This window comes from Lonchura striata, chromosome 25 (genome assembly GCF_046129695.1).
Source record: "Lonchura striata isolate bLonStr1 chromosome 25, bLonStr1.mat, whole genome shotgun sequence".
Classification (NCBI taxonomy): domain Eukaryota; kingdom Metazoa; phylum Chordata; class Aves; order Passeriformes; family Estrildidae; genus Lonchura; species Lonchura striata.
In genome coordinates, this window is record NC_134627.1 from 7,429,538 (window position 1) to 7,436,909 (window position 7,372).

At 64.8% G+C, this 7,372-nt stretch overlaps 1 non-coding gene across 1 annotated transcript; it reads right to left on the reverse strand.

Moving 5' to 3' along the window:
- Positions 1 to 274: 274 nt before the first annotated feature.
- TRNAN-GUU (transfer RNA asparagine (anticodon GUU)) lies at positions 275 to 348 on the reverse strand. Its single transcript has one exon. It is a non-coding gene; the product is annotated as a tRNA-Asn (tRNA).
- Between the last annotated feature and the right edge of the window lie 7,024 nt (positions 349 to 7,372).

Sequence of the window (7,372 nt, forward strand, 5' to 3'; positions counted from 1 at the left end):
ATCCGGGATCGGGATGGAATCAGGAATCCGGGATCGGGATGGAATCAGGGATCGGGATGGAATCCGGGATCGGGATGGAATCCGGGATATCCAATCCCCTCCCGGCAGAGCCCCGGGGACGGCCCGGGGCACACCGGGAGCGGCTTCTCCGCCCGGCCGGGAGCACCGGGAGCGGCTCCGGTGTCCCGGAATGTTCTCCGTGCCCGGTTCCGCCCGTGGCGGCGCCGGGAAAAGCGCCGGGAAAAGCGCCGGGAAAAGCGGGAAAAGGAGCGGCCGTCCCTGGGTGGGCTCGAACCACCAACCTTTCGGTTAACAGCCGAACGCGCTGACCGATTGCGCCACAGAGACCGCGCTGCCCGCCCGCCGCGCCGCCAACGCTCGGCGCCGGAATACCGGGATACCGGGAATGGCGGGAACGCCGGGAATACCGGCATGGCGGGAATACCGGGATGGCGGGAATGCCGGGATGGCGGGAATACCGGGAATACCGGGATGGCGGGAACACCGGGATGGCGGGAATGCCGGGCACACCGGAATGCCGGGAATACCGGGAATACCGGGAGCGGGACAGCGGGAATGCCGGGAATACCGGGAACACCGGGAATACCGGGATGGCGGGACAGCGGGAATACCGGGAACACCGGGAATACCGGGAGCGGGACAGCGGGAATGCCGGGAATACCGGGAACACCGGGAATACCGGGATGGCGGGACAGCGGGAACACCGGGAATACCGGGAGCGGGACAGCGGGAATGCCGGGAATACCGGGAACACCGGGAATACCGGGAGCGGGACAGCGGGAATGCCGGGAATACCGGGAATACCGGGAGCGGGACAGCGGGAATGCCGGGAATACCGGGAACACCGGGAATACCGGGAGCGGGACAGCGGGAATGCCGGGAATACTGGGAATACCGGGAGCGGGACAGCGGGAATGCCGGGAATACCGGGAACACCGGGAATACCGGGAGCGGGACAGCGGGAATGCCGGGAATACCGGGAATATAGGGAGCGGGACAGCGGGAATACTGGGAATGCCGGGAATACCGGAATGCCGGGAATACCGGGAATACAGGGAGCGGGACAAGGGGAATACCGGGAATTCCGGAATACCGGGAGCGGGAACACTGGGAATGTCAGGAATACCGGGAATACCGGCAACGGGAATACCGGGAATGCCTCAAATGGGACAGCAGGAATGCCAGGAACGGGAATACGGGGAATCCCGGGAATCCCGGGAATGCCAGGAATGCCGTGAACGGGACAGCGGGAATACTGGAATACCGGGAATGCTGGGAATACCGGGAATACAGGGAGCGGGAATACCGGGAATACAGGGAGTGGGACAGGGGGAATACCGGGAATACAGGGAGCGGGAATACCGGGAATGGGACACTGGGAATACCGGGAATGGGAACGGGACTGGGAATGGGAACAGGACAGCGGGAATACAGGGAATAACGGGAACGGGAATACAGGGAACGGGAATGGGACACCAGGAATACCGGGAATGGGAGCAGGAACTGGGACAGTGGGAATGGGAATGGGAATACTGGGAATGGGAGCAGGAATGGGAATGGGACAGCGGGAATCCAGGAAATACTGGGAATGGGAATGGTACACCGGGAATACTGGGAATACTGGGAATACTGGGAATACTGGGAACGGGAACGGGACAGTGGGAATGGAAATACCAGGAACTGGAATACCGGGAGCAGGAACAGGAATACAGGCAGTGGGAACAGGAATGGGAATGGGAATGGGACATTGGGAATACCGGGAATACCGGGAATGGGAACGGGAGCAGGAATACTGGGAACGGGAAGGGAATGGGACAGCCAAAATGGGAATGGGACAGCGGGAATGGGAGTGGGAATGGGAACATGGGAATACCGGGAACAGGGCACTGGGAATACCGGGAACAGGAACGGGACAGTGGGAATACTGGGAATACTGGGAACAGGGCACTGGGAATACCGGGAACGGGAATGGGACAGTGGGAATACTGGGAATACTGGGAACAGGGCACTGGGAATACCGGGAACGGGAACGGGACAGTGGGAATACTGGGAATACTGGGAACAGGGCACTGGGAATACCGGGAACGGGAACGGGAATGGGACAGTGGGAATACTGGGAATACTGGGAACAGGACACTGGGAATACCGGGAATGGGAATGGGACAGTGGGAATACTGGAATACTGGGAACAGGACACTGGGAATACCGGGAATGGGAATGGGACACCAGAATGGGAGACCGGGAACGGGAATGGGACAGCGGGAATACCGGAACAGCAGGAACGGGACACCGGGAATGGGAGACCGGGAATGGGAACATGGTACCAGGAATGGAACTGGGACACCGGGAAGCGGATACAGGGACAGGATACCGGGAACGGGACACCGGGAACGGGACCAGCAGACCGGGAATGGGAACGGGACAGGGACACCGGGAATGGGACAACCAGCCCCGGCATCCCGGGAACCGAGACAGCGGCACGGACAGCGGCTCACCGGGAATCCCCGGGAGCCGCCGGTAATCCCGGGAATGCGGGAGCCGCGCTCCCTCAGCCCCTCCCGCTCCTCCTCCTCTCCCCCTCCTTAATTTCCTTCCCGGCTTTTCCATTTTATTTTATTTGATTTTATTTTATTTTATTTTATTTTATTTTATTTTATTATTTTTATTTTATTTTATTTTATTTTATTATTTTTATTTTATTTTATTATTTTTATTTTATTTTATTATTTTTATTTTATTTTATTTTACTTTATTTTATTTTATTATTTATTTCATTTCATTTCATTTCATTTCATTTCATTTCATTTCATTTCATTTCATTTCATTTCATTTTTTCCTTCCCTCCCGCTCCAATTTCCCATTTTCCCGCTGGAAATTCCCTCTATTTTTAAAATTATTTTTTTTTCTTCCTTTTCCCCTCCTTTTCCCGGTCCCGGGTCAAAATTTGGGGCCAAACCCTGGGGTGGGGTGGGGGGAGCGCACCGAATTTTGGGGCTATTCCAGCGGATTTTGGGGCTGCGGTCTCGGCGGTCTTTGGGGTCCGGGGGTTTGGGGGGGGGTCCCCAAATTTCGGCTCCTCCTCCGCAGCCCCCCAAAAAAACGAGGTCACGTGAGGCGGGCGGGGCTTGGAGGTGGGAAAAAAAATAATTAAAAAATAAAAATAAAAAAAAGAAAAAGAGGAAAAAAAAAGAGGGGAAAAAATAAAAAAAAAAAAAGAGGAAGGAGAAAAAAAAATAAAAAAGAGGGAGGGAAAAAAAATAAAAAAGCGAGAGAGGGGAAAAAAATAAAAAAAATTAAAAAATAAAAAAATAAAGAAAATAAGAAAGGGCCGCAGCGCCGCCCGAGCCGAGCGGAGCCGCGGGAGCGGAGGGGCGGCCCCGGGGCCGCCGCCGCCGCCGCCACCAGGTAGGGACCGGGCCCCGGTGCCCCCCCAAAGATGGCGATGGCCGCACCGGCGGAACCGGGAGGGGCACCGGGACCCCTCCCCGGGATCCCTCCCCGGGATCGCACCGGAGGAACCGGGAGGGGCACCGGGACCACACCGGCGGAACCGGGAGATGCTCCGGGACCCCTCCCCGGGACCCCTCCCCGGGATCCCTCCCCGGGATCGCACCGGCGAAACCGGGAGGGGCACCGGGACCACACCGGCGGAACCGGGAGGGGCACCGGGACCCCTCCCCGGGACCACACCGGCGGAACCGGGAGGGGCACCGGGATCCCTCCCCGGGACCCGTCCCCGGGACCGCACCGGCAGCACCGGGAGGTGCCCCGGGATCGCACCGGCGGAACCGGGAGGGCTCCGCCGCCCCAGACCCGCTCGGTGCCCCGGGACCCCTCCCCGTGACCGCACCGGCAGCACCGGGGGGGCTCCGCCGCCACCCCCGCACCGCGCCCGGCACGGCGGCACCGGGACCGGGACCCCCATACCCCATCCCCGGGGCGGGCGGAGACAGCCGGTGCCGAGTACAGAGGGGACGCCCCACCGGGGCTACCGGGGCCACCCACATCCCCCCCCCCCGGTCCCATCGCGGCGGGAGCGGCCGGGGGGAGCAACCGGGCACCCCAACCGGGCACCACAACCGGGCACCCCAACCGGGCACCCCAACCGGGCATCACAACCGGGCACCCCAACCGGGCTCTCCAACCGGGCACCCCAACCGGGCACCCCAACCGGGCACCCCAACCGGGCACCCCAACCGGGCTCCCCAACCGGGCATCCCAACCGGGCACCACAACCGGGCACCCCAACCGGGCTCTCCAACCGGGCACCCCAACCGGGCACCCCAACCGGGCACCCCAACCGGGCACCCCAACCGGGCTCCCCAACCGGGCATCACAACCGGGCACCCCAACCGGGCACCCCAACCGGGCACCTCAACCGGGCACCCCAACTGGGCACCCCAACCGGGCTCCCCAACCGGGCATCCCAACCGGGCATCACAACCGGGCACCCCAACCGGGCACCCCAACCGGGCACCTCAACCGGGCACCCCAACCGGGCACCTCAACCGGGCACCTCAACCGGGCACCCCAACCGGGCTCCCCAACCGGGCATCCCAACCGGGCACCCCAACCGGGCACCACAACCGGGCACCCCGGCGGAACGAGGCCACCCCCGTGGTCGTGTCCCCCGTGTGTCTGTGTCCCCTCCGGTGTCCGTGTCCCCCGCCCGTGTCCGTGTCCCTCACCGGTGTCCGTGTCCCCTCCGGTGTCCGTGTCCCCGGTGTGTCCCGGTCCCCGCGGTGTCCCGGTTCCCCCGGTGTCCCGGTTCCCCCGGTGTCCCGGTTCCCCCGGTGTCCCGATCCCCCCCGGTGTCCGTGTCCCCCGTGTGTCCGTGTCCCCCCCGGTGTCCGTGTCCGTGTCCCCCCCGGTGTCCCGGTTCCCCCGGTGTCCCTATCCCCCCCGGTGTCCCGATCCCCCCCCGTGTCCGTGTCCCCGGTGTGTCCCGGTCCCCGCTGTGTCCCGGTTCCCCCGGTGTCCCGGTTCCCCCGGTGTCCGTGTCCCCCGGGTGTCCCGCCCCGCGCTCCCGTCCCGCCGCCGCTCCCGGTGCCGCGTGCCCGTGTCCTGGTCCCCCGCACGCTTTGCGGTCACGCGTGTCCAGCGGGGCTCCCGCAGCTCCGGTGCCGCCTCCCGCACGCCGGGAACGGCGGCGGGGTTGGGGGGGGATCCCGGCGGGCACTACCGGGGGTGTCGGGGCCGCGCTCCGGGGCTGTCCCCGCGTGTTCGCGGCGCTCCGGTCCCCGCGTGTTCCCGGTGCTGTCCCCGCGTGTTCGCGGCGCTCCGGTCCCCACGGGCGCCGTGCGAGGCCCGGGGCCGTCCCGGGGCGTTTCCCGAGCCCCGCGCTCGCCGCCGCCGCCGCCGGGGGTCCCGCGGTGACTTTGAAACGCCCGTTCCCCACCCGTGCCCGTTCCCGCGGGGCTCCGGGGAACCGGGGCGGGGGACACCGGGCCGGGCCACCGCCCACGGAGACAAAAGAGCCCGAAAGTCGCGGCCGGGGGTGCGGGAGCCACCGGCGGGACGGCGGGGGGAGTCCCGGGGGGACCGGGGGGACCGAGGCTTTGTCCCCCCGCCCTCCCCGGTACGGAAACCGCGGCCGTTGTCGCCCGGTTTGTTAGAACCGGTTTGCGCCGGTGGCTCGGGCTCCCCCCTCCCGCCGAGCCCCGGGGCCGCCATTGCACCGAAAGCGGCGGAATCGTCCCCAAAATGCAGCCGGGGGTCCCCGGGGCCCGGTGGGGGGGAGGGGGACAGGGCACCGGGGGACTCCCGGTACGGGGGGGGGGCTGGGATGGGAGGGGGTCCCGGGGGTCCCCAAAACCCTCCCGTGGCTCCTGAGCCCCCCCGGTAGCTGCCACTCAGCACAGCGGGGTCCCCATCCCTGTCCCCGTGGTGTCCCCAATCCTGGTCCCTGTGGTGTCCCCATCCCTGTCCCCGTGGTGTCCCCAATCCTGGTCCCTGCAGTGTCCCCCCGGTCCCCATTCCTGTGGTGTCCCCATCCCTGTCTCCATGGTGTCCCCATCCCCGTCCCTGTGGTGTCCCCATCCCCGTCCCTGTGGTGTCCCCATCCCGGTCCCCGTGGTGTCCCCAGTCCTGGTCCCTGTGGTGTCCCCATCCCGGTCCCCATGGTGTCCCCAGTCCTGGTCCCTGCAGTGTCCCCCCGGTCCCCATTCCTGTGGTGTCCCCATCCCTGTCTCCATGGTGTCCCCATCCCAGTCCCTGTGGTGTCCCCATCCCTGTCTCCATGGTGTCCCCATCCCCGTCCCTGTGGTGTCCCCATCCCGGTCCCTGTGGTGTCCCCATCCCCGTCCCTGTGGTGTCCTCATTCCTGTCTCCATGGTGTCCCCATCCCCGTCCCTGTGGTGTCCTCATCCCTGTCTCCATGGTGTCCCCATCCCCGTCCCAGCGGTGTCCCCATCCCGGTCCCTGTGGTGTCCTCATCCCTGTCTCCTTGGTGTCCCCATCCCTGTGGCACCTCCATTCCAGTCCCAGTGATGTCCCCATTCCTGTGGTGTCCCCATCCTGGTCCCTGTGGTGTCCCCATCCTGGTCCCTGTGGCACCTCCATTCCAGTCCCAGTGATGTCCCCATTCCTGTGGTGTCCCCATCCCCGTCCCTGTGGTGTCCCCATCCCTGTCCCTGTGGTGTCCCCATCCCCGTCCCTGTGGTGTCCTCATCCTGGTCCCTGTGGTGTCCCTGTCCCTGTGGCACCTCCATTCCAGTCCCAGTGATGTCCCCATCTCTGTGGTGTCCCCATCCCCGTCCCAGAGGTGTCCCCGAGGTCCCTGTCCCAGCAGTGTCCCCATCCCTGCAGCATCCCAATCCCAATGGTGTCCCTGACGTCCCCAGGCCAGTGATGTCCCCATCCTGGTCCCTGTGGTGTCCCCATCCCTGTGGTGTCCCCGAGGTCCCCAGCGCAGTGGTGTCCCCATCTCTGTGGTGTCCCAATCCCAGTCCCACTGGTGTCCCCATCCCTGGTGTGCGTGTCCCTGCGTCCCTGTGTGTCCCTGTGTGTCCTTGTGTGTCACACGTGTGTCCCTGTGTCCCTCTGTGTCCCCGCATGTCACACGCGTGTCCCTGTCTGTGTCCCTGTGTGTCACACCTCTGTCCCTGTGTCACACGCGTGTCCCTGTGTGTGTCTCCTCATGTCACACACGTGTCCCTGTGTGTCACACGCGTGTCCCCGTGGCCGCGCGGTGCCACCGCCGCTGCCCCGTCCCTTCCGCCGTGCCCCGCTCATCTCCGTGACCCCGGGGCTGCTCCGCGCCTGTCGCCTGTCGCCTGTCGCCTGTCGCCTGTCGCCTGTCGCCTGTCACCTGCCCTCGGCTGGCAGTGCCAACATCCCTGCCAAGTGTTGC